Here is an 18251-nt window from a genome sequence, read left to right on the forward strand (position 1 = left end):
CATTGAGAAAAGACGGTGACTTCCGCCGACCACCTCCCTGAGCCGTTGCCGCCGCGGTCCCAGAGCACCTGCAGTCGGTGACATCCCTGACAAGCTGGTGCCGTCCACCTCCCCAACAAGCTATTACTAGTGAGCTCCATCTTCCCCTCCAATCTATTCTTCTTGCTAAAAAATCGATTTTCCTGTTCGGTTGATTGTGTAGGCAGTAGCTTGCGTGTGCACCTATGCAATAGATGGAAATCCCTTTTCAGTAAATAAAATGTGATGTGTGCATAGGCAGGCCCATACTTTATATTTTCCACGAAACATCTTAGATGGTAAGATATGGATTTGTGTTTGTATCGGTTTTCTTTAATTTGATCAAACAGACATTGCTTTGTCTCAAGGGAAAGTACGGGGTGGCCTGAATGCATAGTTTTAAATGAAATCTTCGTCAGTTACAAGACTGACATGTATGGACAAATTTAGAGCAGTGCTCGGTTTTTCTATTCTACGTTTCTCTTCGTGTTGTATCTTGTCCAATCAGCTTCGAGGGCATTTTCTACACCTATTTCACTCCTTGTATGTTGCACATTTCATCATTTTTCTGGTTCAGTGCATTTTGATTTGTAGCTTTTAGTTTTTCATCTGTTCAGTTGGTGTTCCTCCAAATAGACTTGAGCATATGCTCAACTGATTACTAATTTTTTTTGTTGGAATATGTTTTCTTATTCTGGAACAATTTGCCACTCATGTATCTCATAATTTACTTTTTACATCAGTGGAGCATTTGAGGTCTAATCTTGTCGCACCATTGTTACCTTGAATTATCTTTAAAGAAAGAGATGCTATCTTTGAAACACAAGACGTACCTACCCCTTTTCATCAGTATTGTGCAACTTGTTGGATCTCTAGGGGTACTTTTTCCCGCGTTATAAGTGCACTTCCTAGTTGAATGGCGAAAGGTATTTCATTTGATCGAAATTGTAGGATTTGGAAAAAAATCCATCTCTATTTCGACATAATCGTTTCTTGCTGACACTAACTTTTTTGGCTTCAAGAGGAACATGATTGAAAATATTTAAAAAATCTAATGTATGAATCAAGACATGGACTGCAGGTCAGTCAAGTGGCCTTTGCTGTTTTAGTTCTTGCTGGCATTTAAATATGTGTTTCTAACGACTTTGTTTACCTCTTAGTTGTTGTATTATCCGTTTATGTAACTGGTACTTGTTTTCTCCACTGGTTTTAGATATTTTGAGTGCAGATAGGTTAATGCTAGCTTAATTGGTGAAAATCTCAGCCTGGTTATCTGTCTACTGGCCATGCCTCCCATAGACTCGGGCAAGATTTGGTTACTAGCCATGCTTCATGTAGATTTAGGATCTGCTGCTTCGCCTTTGATATTAGAGAAAATATTTAGGATCCTGTTAAGTAGTTATCTCTCAATGGAATTTTTGCTACTGGTTGGACTGCCTGTATCGATTCTTCTGCTGAAAAGATTACATCTTGACATTCAGGTGTACGCCCAGATCCTTGCTTTTTTGTCATGTTTCATGGGAGCATAATTGCATCTCTAGTTGTTCTCGTCATGTGCATACATCCAGGAACTCCTAATATCGAAATGAGGAATAATAGCTGAAACTTTTGAACACACTAGTTGGTTCACTCTGCTATAAATAAATCATCAAACGTTATTATGCTAATATTGCTAACATTCTGTGGTTATATTTTCTTTAACATAATAAATGAATGACCGAACTAAAATTATGTTGGTTGTTGATCCATGTATTCTCAGTTTCTTTGTATATATTGCGCCTAACTCTGTTGGGGTACGGAATACAAAGTTCAGCTACTATTTAGCAGACCAAACTCTGATTTTTCTATGAAATGCACAATAAATCATTAAACTGAATATTTGTATTGATTCTATTGAATTCTTTCCTGTGCATAAGGACGAAATGGACGGTCGGTCAAATTGATGAAGGTAATATGCAAGTTCTCGGAGCAGTACACCCGCTGGTCCCGCACCTCTTTCTCCGCCGCCACCGCTGTCATTGTCAAGGTCGCGTTCCTCTCGGAGCTGATGTTACCGATGGCCACATTCTCGGGCTCATGCTGATGGCGACGGCCACTTCCCCAGCAATCTGCTCCCGTGAACTCTCTTTCTCCTCCTCTATCCTATTCTTGCAAAAAAAAGTTTCCTTTTGCATAGGCAGTACAGGAGTGTGCATGTATTGGTAGATGGAAATCCATTTCACTAAATCAAAGCTCTCGTTCGTATATGAAGGTCCATGTTTGCTGCACAATTTGCATGGCAAGCATCAAGGCGGCTAGGTGGCTGGCAATTGTGAGCACGGTCCAGTGGGTAGCATCGATGCGGAGCAGCAGACGCCCTCCCTTGTCCATGTGTAGCAGCAGGATGGTAGCGAGGTGCTCAGGTCGCAGCCTTCATCCAAGATTGATTGTTTTGTTTGGTTGCCGGCAAGTAGGATGTCCGGTCAGATGGCGTTCTGAATATGTTGACCAGCTGACGCTGGCTCCTCGATCTGAATTCTTTTCTTGAAAAGAACAAACAAACTTCTTTTTAATAAAATAAAGCCGTATGCATCGATTGATGCAGAGGCTGGGGATGCCCCATTTCTAAAAAAAACTTCTTTTTAATTAATAATTCTGAATGTTGAATGCTGATTGAGGGTGTGCTGCAACTCGAGACTGGATAGTTTACCATAGTTTGGTCTGTAGAATGGTGCTTTTAACTTTGTTTTGCTGTAACCTGGAGTTAGTCTTGTATTTCTTGATTTTCCTAGTAAGGTATATAGCAGAAGCATTAACAACAATCCATTTTCTACATGTCATGTCTATGTTAATTACTAGTATGTTGTAGCAAGTCAAAGCGGCCTTGTTATATTCTGCTGTATGCGTGCACATGGATCTAGCTGTTATTGCTACAAGCTTTTGAGGTTCTATTCGTAAATCAAGAAGAACTACTTAGGATCAGCTCGTAGTCGACCTGTATATTGTTACTTTGGTTGCATACATAAATGGCTCAGTCCTAACATCAAACTGTAGTGCATGAATGGCATGCATACTGATGGGAAGGTGACAAGTTGCTTGATTAATTGTGCATCGTCTGAATTTTGTCTATGTTATATTTTGCCTCACATATTGTTCTACATATTTATTTTACTTTGTCCAAAATTATGCAGGGAGCCACAGTTGTCTAGCGAGGCTTTGTTGTCAGCCGCAGGGGTCATGCGATGTCCCGGGGGGGGGGGAGCAGCTTGGTTACTGTCATCATCCGAGAAGAGCTCAAAGAAGGTACCCCCTTGGAAAATCATGCTAGTTCCCAGGTCTGATCCAATGTGTAAAAATTTATCTAACGGTAACACAAGAACAACAACAACAATATTTTCTTGCTTTGTAAAGATTTTGACGTCTTTAACACAAGATAATTCTGAAGTTCACTTTCTACTGATTTTCCATTAACTAGGCACGAGATTGTTTCGTTGATGTATACTATCAAGAATTATATTATGAAGCTCGCCATCTGTTTGGATCATTCTTAAGCCAAGCGTTGATTCATGTAGGAAAGTTTTGTTACGAGGCATGTACTTATTGTGCACTTTTTCTTTATTGTGTTGTAACCATAGTTGTGAAGAAAGGTTAATTATATGCTATCAAGCAACTATGATTTAATCTTCTGCCCCCAATCTGATTGAAAAAATCTCTTCTTTGTTGAGCCTCCAGAGGAGGAGGCCTGGAAAATCTCTTCTGTGTTAAAACTTATTTTTGTTAGCATGTCTTGTTTTATATAACAAATAATCCTGTTTATACTTGTGAGTGTGCAATTTAGTTTAGCTGGGGCAGGCACATGTGCTCTCTACTATTATTGTTAACTGCTAAGTTTGAACATAAACCCTTTGGTGTTAATCTTCTTCTACTTAATAGATCCTTGGTCAATGTGTTACTAATATTTGGATACCAAATATCTGTAAATGCTAGTGAAGTAATGAGCCTAAGATTGATTATTCATTCTGCATTTGATAGCGTCTCTGAGTTTTTGTTAACTCCCTGTTGATCTCGCAGCTGAAGAACATGTTGCAAACACTGAGCCAATTAAATGTCTACGTGAAGCTATTCTTTTGGCAGCTTTGATTCAACAAAAAGTGGAGATTCTCCAAAGGAGCGGATTGGTGAGTCATTATTTTTCACTGGTCCTTTAATTACCAAGTCTTTATGCTGAATCAGTTGATCAAATATTGCAAGCTAATTGTTTTTCTTTGTTTTGGTCTTGCACTGCCACCATCTCAGAAACCTGCAACAACTTCCGTGAGGGTCGAACGATTTGTACAGCAATTTACTGTTAGATCTGGGCAAAAGCTTCTTAGTGAATCTGGATATGTTTGTAGCTTTTGGCTCGATCATATCGAGACCAACTACTATGTTACAATATGTGTCTTTGTTTTTCACAACTTCAGACTGTTGTCTTTACTTCCTTTGTTAGCGTATCATCCTGTTGCCAAAGCATATAGTATTCTTCTCACGTATCTCTCTTTAGTCTTTACAATAAAGGTTGTTGTTTGCAGGGTTATGTATTTTTGACACAACAAATTTGTATCATTAGGATGCTAAACTCTTCTCATTTGATCTCCGCAGCTAGTGTTCTCATCATCAGGCACTGTCTACGTTTGGCCCAAGGAAGATCCCTGGACACAGAGGATTTCCATGATGAATCATTAGGGATGAACAAAGGTAGTACATGCAAGTCAGTACCTATTTTCTGTTACCCTGTCAATGATTGGTTAATGATTGATTTTGCGCGGCTGGTCACTGAAGATATTGAAGAAATCTTATCTGATTATTCGGTTTGAATTTTCATGCAGCTCCTCATGGAGGACATCTGACACGACCTACACTGTTGGGACCCTGATTGGAAGATCACTGTTGGGAAATAGTTGGGAGGCCATGACTGCTCCCCTCCTTGGTGCAAACACATCACAGTGCTGCCATCATGTTGTCTGAGGTAACAACAATTTGTTTCTTGAAGCACTTTCTTCCTGAGTCATGATCCATATAATTTTTTTATATGACGAATGCATGAATTTCATTAGACTAGCCATTGAGCTAGTTATATTCTAACATCATGATTTCTAGTTGATACTGGCTGCCTTCAACATTTGTGTTTAGTGAGAAAACATCGGCAGGGAGGCCATGGGCTTGGCCGAGCAGGAAGTCAAGGTGGTTGCCCCCAAACACCATCGAGGCGGCCTCGAAGCTGCCATTCAGAAGATCGTTGACATCGTCGCCCAAAGGTCCTTTTTTCTCAAATATGTTCATCAGAATGTGTATAGTTATTCTCTTGTGTGGCCTGCTTTGTTTTTTTGTCCACGTACTATAGAGCGATAACTCTTGTTAAAGCATGATGTTCTCCTGAATTGCTCTTTCAGTTCTCTCGAATTGTTTTAACTTGATTGGAGCATCATCGATTGGAGCATCAATGTGTTGCAGCTGAGGGATTTAGGCTGAGATTATTCTGTCCGGAAGAAGCTCGCTACCCATAGGGGTAGGTACGCACCCCTTCCCCATCTGACACATGCAGTTTTGGTCAAACCTCATTAGTCATTACCAACCCCCACATGTTCTAAACACCATAAGCCAGTACTTAGCGATAACAGGCCTGGACGTGAACGGTCTAGCTCGCGCTGCCCAGGTCACCCGCTCCTCCCCGTTCTCTGTTTGTGGAGCCTAGAAGCACCTCGTTGACCGGCACACCGAGCCTCCAGATTCGTGTCATACAGCACCGCCGCTGTAGAACACGCGCTGCGGGCCACCGGGTCTCCAAATCCGCGCCGGGTCGAGCAGTAGAGAAGGTCGAGCGACTGGCTCGAGCAATAGAGAAGGTCGATCGGCTTCACCTTTTGTTTGGTATTGTCTACTGTGTGTTACAAGTTAAGATGACTGAAAACATTGGAGTTTAGTAGTTAACTGAAATGTGCAAGTTCATAGTTTGTATAACATGTGTGCCTCGAACTGCATGCCATTTATCGACTTGCGGCTGAGTGTTTGGTTTTGGTACCCTGATGTTTGAGCCTTCTTTCTCTTTTGGTAAATTGGGGTGTCGCCTCTTGCGTTGAGGATATCTCGTGATCTTATAGATTCGTTCTTTAGACTAGATCCAACATGACTGCATAATCCATGGCCATGAGAAGTATTCATTCTATAATGATGTAGGGTGTAAAATGCTGATATATATTTGAGTAACCCGAATGTGCCTTTATAAATTTGCGTAGCTGCAGTTGCTTTATTCTGGATGTGTGCTTGTTGAGGGAATCTAGTACTATTAAGAATATAAATCTGCATTCACTAAGAGTATCTTGACCATATATATTTTTGCGGTTGCCAGAAGAATGTGCTATGAGAAATTGGTTGATTACAATACCTTTATTTTAGCCATATGACAGACTTTAATTGGTTTTCCTTGAAACTGCTTCGAACTAAGTATTAATCATCATTGTTCTTGTGGTGGCAGGGAATCTCTACCTGTCGGCAACATAGAGCGGCTGGAGTTGGGAGAAGGAAGCAGTGCCGCCAGTTCCAGAATTGAAATGGTTGAGTGTGAACTGGAGAGGTAGGGTGAGTTGGGCGTTGCGTCAACCAAGTACACATGACCACTCAAATACTACAACGAGTTTGCGAGAACACTGCGAAGGTACGGTGGAATTTCCCACATACTTGTGATATTTTAGTCATAGTTATGCTCTTGTTATGTATTTCAAAAATGGAGATGTTAAATTTGTGATTAATAAACATGCACGTTTAGGTGTTGGGTGGTGGAACTGGAATGCATCTAGCTATGCTTTCCTGTCGAGCTGGAATAATGCTAGTCTCTTAGACTTGTAGCTGTCACCGTGTATGTTCATAAGTGCAGCTATCCTACTGTGTCGTGCTATTTTTTTCAAATAAAATAAAATGATGCTAGAACTAGAGCCATTAGAGGCAAGTCTACATGTAATTTGGGAGGCAAGTCTACATGTAATTTGGGTTAGTTATTTCTCTTTTGTTTTGTTAGGTGAGTTCTTTTCCATCGCAGTTTGCTCACCGGAATTGGACAATAATGTCCATTCTATTGCTTGTATTCTTGCAAAAATTCGTTTCCTTTTCCTTGTGAATGTGTAACAATACTTCTCTTGCTCATGAAAACAATGTATGTTGTGCAAAAATCCTCTGTTAATCCCTTATGTCGGCAAATTTGTAACTGGTAGAATCCTAAGTTGATTTATTTATACTTACATGTGGGAACGAATGAACAGGGTCATGTCAGGTCCAAATGAAGTTGTTGTTCTTGTGAAAGTGAAACAAGTTATTGTTCATTTTATATATGATATAGCTAAAGTTTCATGTTGCTGCAGCCTGCAGGTGGTTGGTGATGAGAGGGGCATGGCAACATGACATCCAGTTCACTTATGCACCGCAATAGGGAGCTTTAATTTGGGTGCATATTTGGCTAGTGCTGCTCCTGGAGGACTCTCACTTATGTATGACCTGCTGTTTTCTAAATATTTGAAGATGATCAGCTACACACCGATAGAAGCAGAAGCGTCTGAATGTTTGATAGGTGCCTGTTGAACCAGACTTTGCTGCTGCTACTGCCACCGCCGCTCACAGGATCAACTCGGTGATGCCCCTGGTGGCAAGAGGACTTGAAAGAAGTGAAGTGAACCTGCAAGCTGCTGTTAAGCTGTGGTGGGAGCAGGCATGTTGAAGCTGCCAGACACTGGTAGGCTGTGCTGGTACTCCTGGTAGGCAGTATGTCGGTGACTTGCTTGCTATGTGCTGCTGATGGTGGATTCAGTTTAAAGTGAACTCTTATTTTGGCTGCTGCTGCTCTTGGAGGACACACACCGATGGATTGCGTGTGTTTCGGCAAAGTTGGTTCTGACGTAGAACTTAAGCCTTTGTGAATAGTTGCACTAGCTGGCCTGATGTATGATGATTATTTCACTACAAAAATTCATTTAGCTTGCGAACAGTTGTGAGCTGAATTCACTTTTACATGGCCATACAAGATGCTGGTCACGAGGAAGCTAGGAGGGGAGAGAGCATGTATGAGCTAGCGTATGAAGAGGTCTGGTGTTGATGCAGTTTGCATGTAGCGTTATTCGTCAGTAGTAGAACTCAAGCCTTGATGAATTAATTGTCACATGTACGAGCTGGCTTGTTTTGTACAAAGAGATATTTGTCGTAATTTGCAGCAACCTATGTACACGGTGATTAATTAAGTTCTAAAGTAATTAAGTTCTAAAGTATGCAGTAAAGCAAGCTGTCTGCAGAAGTTGTGTCTTTCCCCATTCTTTAAAAAATACACAGTGATTAATTGTAGTTTTTTGAGCAAAAAATACAAGACATGAAAACTAGTAAACCATAGGCACTTAAAACGGACCACAGGAAGAAAAGGCATAACATGGAATCAAATGGTACATAGGAGTACTCGAGTTCCTTCCGAACCGCAGGGATAGGGATTCTCTTCCAGCATCCTGTAGACAAAAAGCGGAAAGGAAATATATGACCGAAAGTTGCCAGTGGATTGAGCCGCCCGACGTCCACCATTACGTGCATAAAATTACGTGCATAAAATTTCATTGGATTGAGCCGCCTATCCATCATTGCTCCAAGCAAATTGAGGAGGGCCCCCAATTAAGAGACGTTTGCCATCACGTAATTATAACCTGGCTAATTTACTGGAAACCAGTTCCACGTCACCAATCCGTTGGAGGGTGGTGAATCTGGACCGTGCGTCCTCTCTTGATCCCAGCAAGTATCGTCTTCTTCTTTCCTCCAATCCCGCTTCTATCAAATAGCAATGCCAGCTGCATTGTTTAAATGTTACGTACAATTATGAGGGAGTAAAATCAGGACGTGACGCCTAGAGCGAGGAGTCATTTATCACCGAGATAAAGCACCGCCTGGCCATACAGGGGGCTTGCCAGTAAGTGTTGATTTGCATCTAAATGTCCATCGCCATCTCCCAACAAGCATAAATGTTTGGAGAATCAAATTATCCCCGCCTCCTCTATTCCCTCCAACAGTGAGTGCCTCTATAAGTATAAGGCCATGATCACCTTGCCGCGTGTCGGCTAGCGCGTGACGAGTGACTTACATCTTCACGTGCTACGCGCTCACAAAGTCGTTTCATAAAAAATAAACTTATCATGTGACGTGTGTAAAAAAGACAAAATTCAGTGCTGAAAATAATGCTTTTCACTAGATAAGTTTTCTCTTTTTTACATAGGCCACAAAAAATATTATTTTTTCGTGAAACTTGACGCATACACATATATTATGGAGATGTACATGTAGAATTTTTTGTCAAAAATTTTCCACACTTCAAAATATGTTTTGTTGGTAGAGGGAGCATACGCACCCGGGAGCCGAATTGAATTTCCGTATTAAGAATACAAATCTGCATTCACTAAGAGTATCTTGACCATATATATTTTTGCAGTTGCCCGAAGAATGTGCTATGAGAAATTGGTCGATCACAATACCTTTATTTTGGCCATATGACAGACTTTAATTGGTTTTCCTTGAAACTGCTTGGAACTAAGTATTAGTCATCATTGTTCTTGTGGTGGCAGGGAATCTCTACCTGTCGGCAACATAGAGCGGATGGAGTTGGGAGAAGGGAGCAGTGCCGTCAGTTCCAGAATTGAAATGGTTGAGTGTGAACTGGAGAGGTGGGGTGAGTTGGGCATTGCGTCAACCAAGTACACATGACCGCTCAAATACTACAACGAGTTTGCGAGAGTACTGCAAAGGTATGGTGGAATTTCCGCCATACTTGTGATATTTTAGTCATAGTTATGCTCTTGTTATGTATTTCAAAAATGGGGATGTTAAATTTGTGGTTAATAAACATGCGCGTTTGGGTGTTGGGTGGTGGAACTGGAATGCATCTAGCTATGCTTTCCTATCGAGCTGGAATAATGCTAGTCTCTTAGACTAGTAGCTGTCACTGTGTATGTTCATAAGTGCAGCTATCCTACTGTGCTGTGCTAATTTTTTCAAATAAATAAAATGATGCTAGAACTAGAGCCATTAGAGGCAAGTCTACATGTAATTTTGGTTAGTTATTTTTCTTTTGTTTTGTTAGGCGAGTTCTTTTCCATCACAGTTTGCTCACTGGAATTAGACAATAATATCCATTCTATTGCTTGTATTCTTGCAAAAATTCGTTTCCTTTTCCCTGTACTTCTCTTGCTGATGAAAACAATGTATGTTGTGCAAAAATCCACTGTTAATCCCTTATGTCGGCAAATCCGTAACTGGTAGAATCCTAAGTTGATTTATTTATATTTACATGTGGGAACGAATGAACAGGGTCATGTCAGGTCCAAATGAAGTTGTTGTTCTTGTGAAAGTGAAACAAGTTATTGTTCATTTTATATATGATATAGCTAAAGTTTCATGTTGCTGCGGCCTGTAGGTGGTTGGTGAGAGGGGCATGGCAACATGACATCCAGTTCACTTATGCACCGCAATAGGGAGCTTTTGGGTGCATATTTGGCTAGTGCTGCTCCTGGAGGACTCTCACTTATGTATGACCTGCTGTTTTCTGAATATTTGAAGATGATCAGCTACATACCGATAGAAGCAGAAGCAGCTGAATGTTTGATAGGTGCCTGCTGAACCAGACCTTGCTGCTGCTACTGCCACCGCCGCTGCACGGGATCATCTCGGTGCTGCCCCTGGTGGGAAGAGGAGTTGAAAGAAGTGAAGTGAACCTGCAAGCTGCTGTTAGGCTGTGGTAGGAGCAGGCATGTTGAAGCTGCCAGACGCTGGTAGGCTGTGCTGGTACTCCTGGTAGGCAGTATGTCGGTGACTTGCTTGCTATGTGCTGCTGATGGTGGATTCAGTTTAAAGTGAACTCTTCTTTTGGCTGCTGCTGCTCTTGGAGGACACACACCGATGGATTGCGTGTGTTTCGGCAAAGTTGGTTCTGACGTACAAGTTAATCCTTTGTGAATAGTTGCACTAGCTGGCCTGATGTATGATGATTATTTCACTACAAAAATTCATTTAGCTTGCGAACAGTTGTGAGCTGAATTCACTTTTACATGGCCACACAAGATGCTGGTAATGAGGAAGCTAGGAGGGGAGAGAGCATGTGCGAGCTAGCGTATGAAGAGGTCTGGTGTTGATGCAGTTTGCATGTAGCGTTACCAGGAGTAGTAGAACTCAAGCCTTGATGAATTAATTGTCACATGTACGAGATGGCTTGTTTTGTACAAAGAGGTATTTGTCGTAATTTGTAGCAACCTATGTACACGGTGATTAATTAAGTTCTAAACTATGCAGTAAAGCAAGATGTCCGCAGAAGTTGTGTCTTTCCCCTTTCTTGAAAAAAATACACCGTGATTAATTGTATTTTTTTAAGCAAAAAATACAAGACTTGAAAACTAGTAAACCATAGGTACCTTTACTACAAACTGCATCAAATGGTACATAGGAGTACTCGAGTTCCTTCTGGACCGCAGGGATAGCGATTCTCTTCCAGCATCCTGTAGACAAAACGCGGGAAGGAAATATATGACCGAAAGTTGCTAGTGGATTGAGCCGCCTGACATCCACTATTACGCGCATAAAATTTCATTTGATTGAGCCGCCTGTTCATCATTGCTCCAAGCAAATTGAGGAGCGCCCCCAATTAAGAGACGTAATTATAACCTGGCTAATTTACTGGAAACCACTTCCACGTCACCAATCCGTGGGAGGGTGGTGAATCTGGACCGTGCGTCCTCTCTTGATCCCAGCAAGTATCGTCTTCTTCTTCCCTCCAATCCCGCTTCTATAAATATCAATGTCAGCTGCATTCTTTAAATGTTAGGTACAATTACGAGGGAGTAAAATCAGGACGTGACGCCTAGAGCGAGGAGTCATTTAACACCGAGATAAAGCACCCTCGGGCCATACAGGGGGTTGCCACTTGCCAGTAAGTGTTGATTTGCATCTAAATCCTCCATCGCCATCTCCCAACAAGCAGAAATGTTTGGAGAATCAAATTATTCCCGCCTCCTCTATTCCCTCCAACAGTGAGTGCCTCTATAAGTATAAGACCATGATCACCTTGCCGCGTGTCGGCTAGCGCGTGACGAGTGACTTAGACTTTGACTCTTGCTCGGAGAGGAGAGGAGGCTTTGCCATGCTCGGCCATGGCCCATGGCATCCAGTTGACTCTGCAATACGTTTAAACATGATATCATGCATCGAACGTCCTAAAATTTAGTCTGCAAATCAAATGGTAGATTGAGCAGGGACATGCATATACATACATTGGCATTCAGGTCCAAGCACATGCCATCCTTCATGGTCTGTACTCCGAAGCTATGTAGGTACCAAGAACCAAACACAAGAGCCAACCCCGCATACTAACACTGCCACGAGACATTGTCCACCATTGGCGCCGAGATTGACACACCAATGTCCCATTCAGCATGGACCTCGACATGAAGTTGTGTAAGCACAGGAGTTATAATATCAATGTCGTGGCATTTCATACCGGATTTCCATTCCACATCAAGTTTCTGCAGCGAGGCCGAGTGGATCATCACTTTCCCTGTAGATACAGTCACCTTTAGCACACGTAGGTGGGGGCAGCGGGTAACCAATGTGCCAATGTCGACGCTACTGCACAACCTTGATATGGATAGCCTCTCGAGCATCGAGAAATCACCGGGCTTGAGTGATTTGAAGCATACGTTTTGCCGCAGGCTCATCTCGATCGACGTGGCATGGGCGAAGCAGGGCAGGTTGGCTTTAATTTCTGTGAAGTGCTCACTGGTATCGCGTCCCTCCAAGTTGGCAGTGACCACAAGCTCCTGCGGGGAGAGCCTCTCCATGGTTCATGCATGTCTTTATCATGGACCTTGAAAATTAACCGACTCTTTGGATGGTCATGGGTCATGGCTAGCTAGACAACTAACCAAGGCGATGATGAACAACAAACAAATTGGCAAGAGGAAATGCTGTTTTTCCTGAGATTTAACATGCAACGATTCCTTCTCTTTTTCAGGTTGCCGGAGGGATGGCTCCAACTGTGCAGGTCAGTCTAAAGGCCACAGGGTTCATACGAGGTAGCAACTAGGAGTAATAGTTGCACTCTCTCAGTCTCTCTACCAGCGTTTCGACAAGGGATACCCCAAAATGAAACCTGCAATGGGTGCGTATGCCTGCGTGGGGTTGAGCCGAAACTAGAATCACTACTGTAAATCTGTAATCGGGTCCAGTGAATTTTTTCTAGCACCAACTCTGCGCACACCCTAAGCATATTTGTTGTCGGTCCAGGAAGGTAGTACGGCGATACTATCTGACTTGGTTTTTTATTTACACCTACGAGTCTATGACTATATTTGTGACTTGGAAAAGAAACGAGAAATGGCTAATCCAAGTTCATTTGAATTGTTAAGCCGGCTTCCATCACCCTAATTTTTCGATATCGATCTGCTTAGAGTGACGACAACTAAAATTGGTCTGAAGAGGATAACCAAACAACTATAGCTAAACATCTCCCTCCGCGCTTTTTGTTCTAGGATCGGCGAACTAAGATCGGTCCAAATAAAAGTCTTCAAACCATGCAAAAATATGTCTATCCATGACTTTAAAAAAAAAGAAAACATGTGTATACCCTTTGTAGAGATTTGAGATCATGTGCATAAGCGAAACCCTCATTTCACCTTCCACGCCCAGGCTGCAATGCTCAATGGGGCAGAGGACGGCAACGGCATATCATCCAGCGTCCTGATTCGCGGGCTCACCCTGTTTCTCTGCTTGCCAAGTGAGATGGACGATCATAATTCACGTGTTGCATACTTTTATATCTAATTGCTCCTAAAAATCATTTCATGCTACTAATTAAATTGTGTTGTTAACATAAGTTTTTTGGTCTTCAGTTCTAGATACTTTGTGGTCAACAAGGCCATGTTTTCTCATTGGTGAAGGCACACACCATGGGTCCGCTCTCAAGGGGCCGTGGATTTTTGCAGTTGAAAACATACTTAATAGGAAAATGGATAACCTTCAAGGGTTCATAGGCACAAAGTTAACAGGCGGTGGGGGGCAGCTGCCCCCTCCCTCGCCATAGTAGTTGGAGTATACTAGTACGAAGAATATACTGACATGCAATCCCCCACACTCCTTGATGCTTTCAGGAACGTTCTGAAGTTTTATGGGGGCAATTATGTGGATACAGGCATCAGAGTAAGTTACAAGGCACCATGGGTTAACCACCTCTTGTTTGCTGACGACAGTCTGATTTTCATTAAGGCAAGTGATCAAAGTGCGGTTAGACTCAATGAAATTCTTGAGATTTATGATTCTTGCTCAGGGCAGCGGGTAAACCGGAATAAGAGTTCCATTTATTTTACTCCAAATACACCGGCTGCTTTGAGGCATAGTTTAAAGCAAACGCTCGGTATTAATGTCGAGGCGTTCAGTGAACGATACCTGGGTCTCCCGACAGCTGTAGGGAGGATCACAAGTGGCACTTTTTACCACATTGGAGTGTGGAGAGCGCCGCTTTGAGTGAGTGGATCCTCATCCCACGGAGGGTGACACTGAGCACGTGCAGGCGCGGGCATCCGTTGAGCAATATGCCAAGGTCGGCGATGTTGCCGGAGAGGGTCAGCTTCTCGAGCACCGGGAATTCCCCGGACGGCGGCAGCATGATGCGAAGGGGACACGTTTCTAGCTGGGTGACGCTCAGCTCGCGCAGGCTTTTGGAGCTGCTGATCAATGGGTCATGATTGAACACCTTGCAGGAGAGGGACAACTTCTCCAGCGCGGGAAACTCGCCGTGCTCGTCCGGTATGAGGAGCGCATACTTGTCGTCCAAGGTCGTTGATTTGCCCGGTGACAGACAGACTCTCGAGCGCGGTGAACTTGCCGGCCGGCAGCGGCTGCTGAAGCCAGATGCGCTGCGCTTTTATGTCGATTGAGGTGGTGCGCTCGAAGCAAGGAAGCTCGATGGCGCCCACGTATCCCGAACAAGGCCTCTGGAGGGTGAAGATCAGGTGCTCCGGCGAGAGCCGCACGGCGGCGCACAGCAACAAGTTGGCGGCGGTGCCACTGGTGCCATCGCCGCTCCGTGTAAGGCCGATGTCGAGGTTGGACACCTGTGGTGAAACAGCAAAGCGGCGGAACAATGTTTGGATCATTGCGGGAGCTAGTCCGCGGAAGGTCAGATCGGCGGGAAAGGTCCAGAGGCCGATCCATAGGCTGCCCCAGCGACGCGAGAGGAGGCTGGTCTGCGCCGCGGTGCTGATGCAGCTCAGGCGAGCGAGAACCAGGAGAAGTGCCAATTAGTACGTACTAATACTAGCCAAAATCCATACACCTAATTACGTACGTACTAGCCAAAATCTACGTACCTAAGGGCATCTCCAACCGGGCGACCCAAACGGACGCGCTGGGCCGTCCGTTTTGGGCCGTTTGCGTGGCCGCCCGGACACGCGGACAGCGCCCCGCGTCCGCGTGTCCGTTTGGGTCGCACGCGGCGCCCAACGCGGCGACCCAAAGAGACGCCACGTGGTTCGTCTTCGCTGCGCGGCGCTGCGCCATGGCAGGCCTCGACGGGACAGCCATGGCGGGAGGTGGAACGCGCGGGAAAGATCCCGCGCGCACCAAGGTTCCCGCGCGCGCGAAAACGCCATTGGCGCGCGCTCGCGCCCAAGTTTCCCGCCAGACCGCCGGCTATAAAAGACGGCGGCGGTCTCACCCAGACCGCATCACCGTTCTCTTCCCCTCCACCTTGTCCGGCGCCATGCCGCGCACCCTTCAGTCCACATGGGCCAAGCTCTCCCTCGCCGCCCGGGCCAGGTTCCCGCGGACGGACGAGGAGGAGCGCGCGGACTCGCGGTGGGTCGCCGACGACGAGGCGCTCCGCGTCGCTGCCGAGGCGGCGGCAAAGAAGGCCGGTGACGCGGAGATGGGGGAAGCGGCCGCGGAGGGATGGCACGAGACCGCGGACGGCCGGTACGCGGCCGTGGAGGAGGGGGCGGACGCCGCGGAGGAGCCCGTCGCCGCGGAGGACCTCGCGATGGCGAACATCAACGCCGCCATCGAGGAGCGTCTCGCCGACCTCACGCGCGTGACGAAGGAGCACGAGGGCATCTGGCGGGCCGGCCGCCGCCGCTTAGGCGACCTCCTCGGCCAGAAGAACGAGCTGCTCGCTATGCGAGCAGCCCGTGACCTCATCCGGATGCCGCCGCCCGAGCGGCGCGCCCGGGAGGATGCTCGCGTCGGCGGAGCGCGGCCGGCAAGAGCGCATGCGCCGGCGGCAGGACAACCACGAGGCCCAGGCCGCCGGCCGCGTCCGCTTGGAGGCGCGCACCGCTGTGGAACGCGCCGACCTGCAGGAGCTTGAGCTATGCGGGAAGCGGATGGTTCCGCCGCAGGAGGCGGAGCGCGAGCGCGCCCGAGCTGCGCGGGCGGAAAGGAGGAGGATGATGCCCTCCGTCCAAGCTGCCGAGGCCCGCGAAGCCGCCCGCGCCGCCGCCGACGCCCTCGCCGCCGCCGACGCGCCACCCAGCCCGTAGAAAGCCGGAGTGGAATCCTCACGCGTACGAGCCGCCCGCGTCGAGTGAAATCCACGGCCCCGACGGCGAGCCGGCGAGGAGTCGCCGGCGAGGCCGCCGGCCCCGTACGTATAGGATAGAAGTAGTAGCTAAAAAAAAATGTAATGAGTTCTCTATTTAATGAAATATATTACTTATGCCTATGACACGCGGGCCAGGGGCGGACAGCGGGCGGACGCGAGCGACCAGCCTTTCGCGTCCGCGGCCACGCAAACCCGGCCAAGATTTGGGCCGGGTTTGCGTCGTTCCGGACGCCGCGGGCATCCGTTTTAGGGATGGGTCCGCGGGCTGGGCCGGGTTTTTGTCCGGCTGGACCCATCCGGACGCGCGGGCGCGGGATGGGTCGCCCGGTTGGAGATGCCCTAAGTACGGAGGATTCAAGAGCTACGATGGGGTCGGCCAACAACGGCCCCGCCCTCGACTGGACCGTGCCACTATTTAAATTTGCATCTCCTATAAATTTTGTGACAATAGCGGCGGGGCTCGGATGTGTTTAGACGTAGGGCTGAGCGCCGAGTCGTAGCACCGAAATATATAAATTTGGAAACATTTCAATTAATGCCCAAAATTTAGGTTTTCTTATTTAAATCACGGACAATTAAAATAAATTTATGTTTATTCGATTTTTCTAAACATATTCCTCAAATAAATATATACACGTCCATGCGGCAGCCGTTGTAGCTCACTGCAGCTATACCTGGCCATGGACAGCACGGCCCGGCCCGAAATTCCCGGGCCAAGCCCGACCCGACCATGCCTGTGGGCCGGGCCTGGGCCAGATTTTTTGGCCCGATTGTCAGCATGGGCCGGGCATGGGCCATCATTTTGTGCGATTTAAGGAAGCGACCCGGCCCGAGGCCCGACGGGCTTTCCTTATGATGGGCCGGGCTTGGGCCAAGATTTCCGGCCCGACGGTCGGGCCGGGCCTAGGCCGAGATTTTCCGCGTCGGGACTTGGTCGGCCCGGCCCGACCCGAGAAATGCTCAGGTATAACTGCAACACATGCACATGCCACCGCGCTACTTCACCACATCTACCTTAGTACGGTTGCCAAATGTCCAACTTCGCCAGAAAACGGGAGAGTAGGGGGGTCGATCGACGGGCGCTGCATGGAGACGCGACGGCGAGGTGCCATCGGCGCCGCCTTGGGCAGTTGAGCTGCCACAATTCTTGGGGCCCAATCAAAGGAGGAGGTGGCGGCGTTCTTGGAGTCCTCGTGTCGCCCGTAGCCTATTCCTCAAGGGATTGTACATGAGGCAATTCGGCGAATGTGAGGAGGACGTGGACAAGAAATGTGTGAAGGTTGCACCCGAATTAATCTAGCCCGGTTGGTCCAACTCCAAGTCTAATAGCACGTAACACACATGACGCTGCGTCATTTTCTCGAGAGCGCTGAGTTATTTATTGTAATAATAATATAATGAAGGAATCAAAACACCGAGTTACCATTAATTTCCCCGTTCTGGCTTTAATTAATCATTTCTCGAGAGCGCGCATGCATGTAATCCATCCATGACTTTGCAACCGTCACGTCATGTTATGCATCGGTCAATCGTCGGAATTAAGTGCCAACCAACCAACCACATGATGATGCATCAACTTTCTTCTCTCGTTAATTACTTAATTTATTCGTTCATTCCT

This window comes from Lolium rigidum, chromosome 6 (assembly GCF_022539505.1).
Source record: "Lolium rigidum isolate FL_2022 chromosome 6, APGP_CSIRO_Lrig_0.1, whole genome shotgun sequence".
NCBI classification, from domain to species: domain Eukaryota; kingdom Viridiplantae; phylum Streptophyta; class Magnoliopsida; order Poales; family Poaceae; genus Lolium; species Lolium rigidum.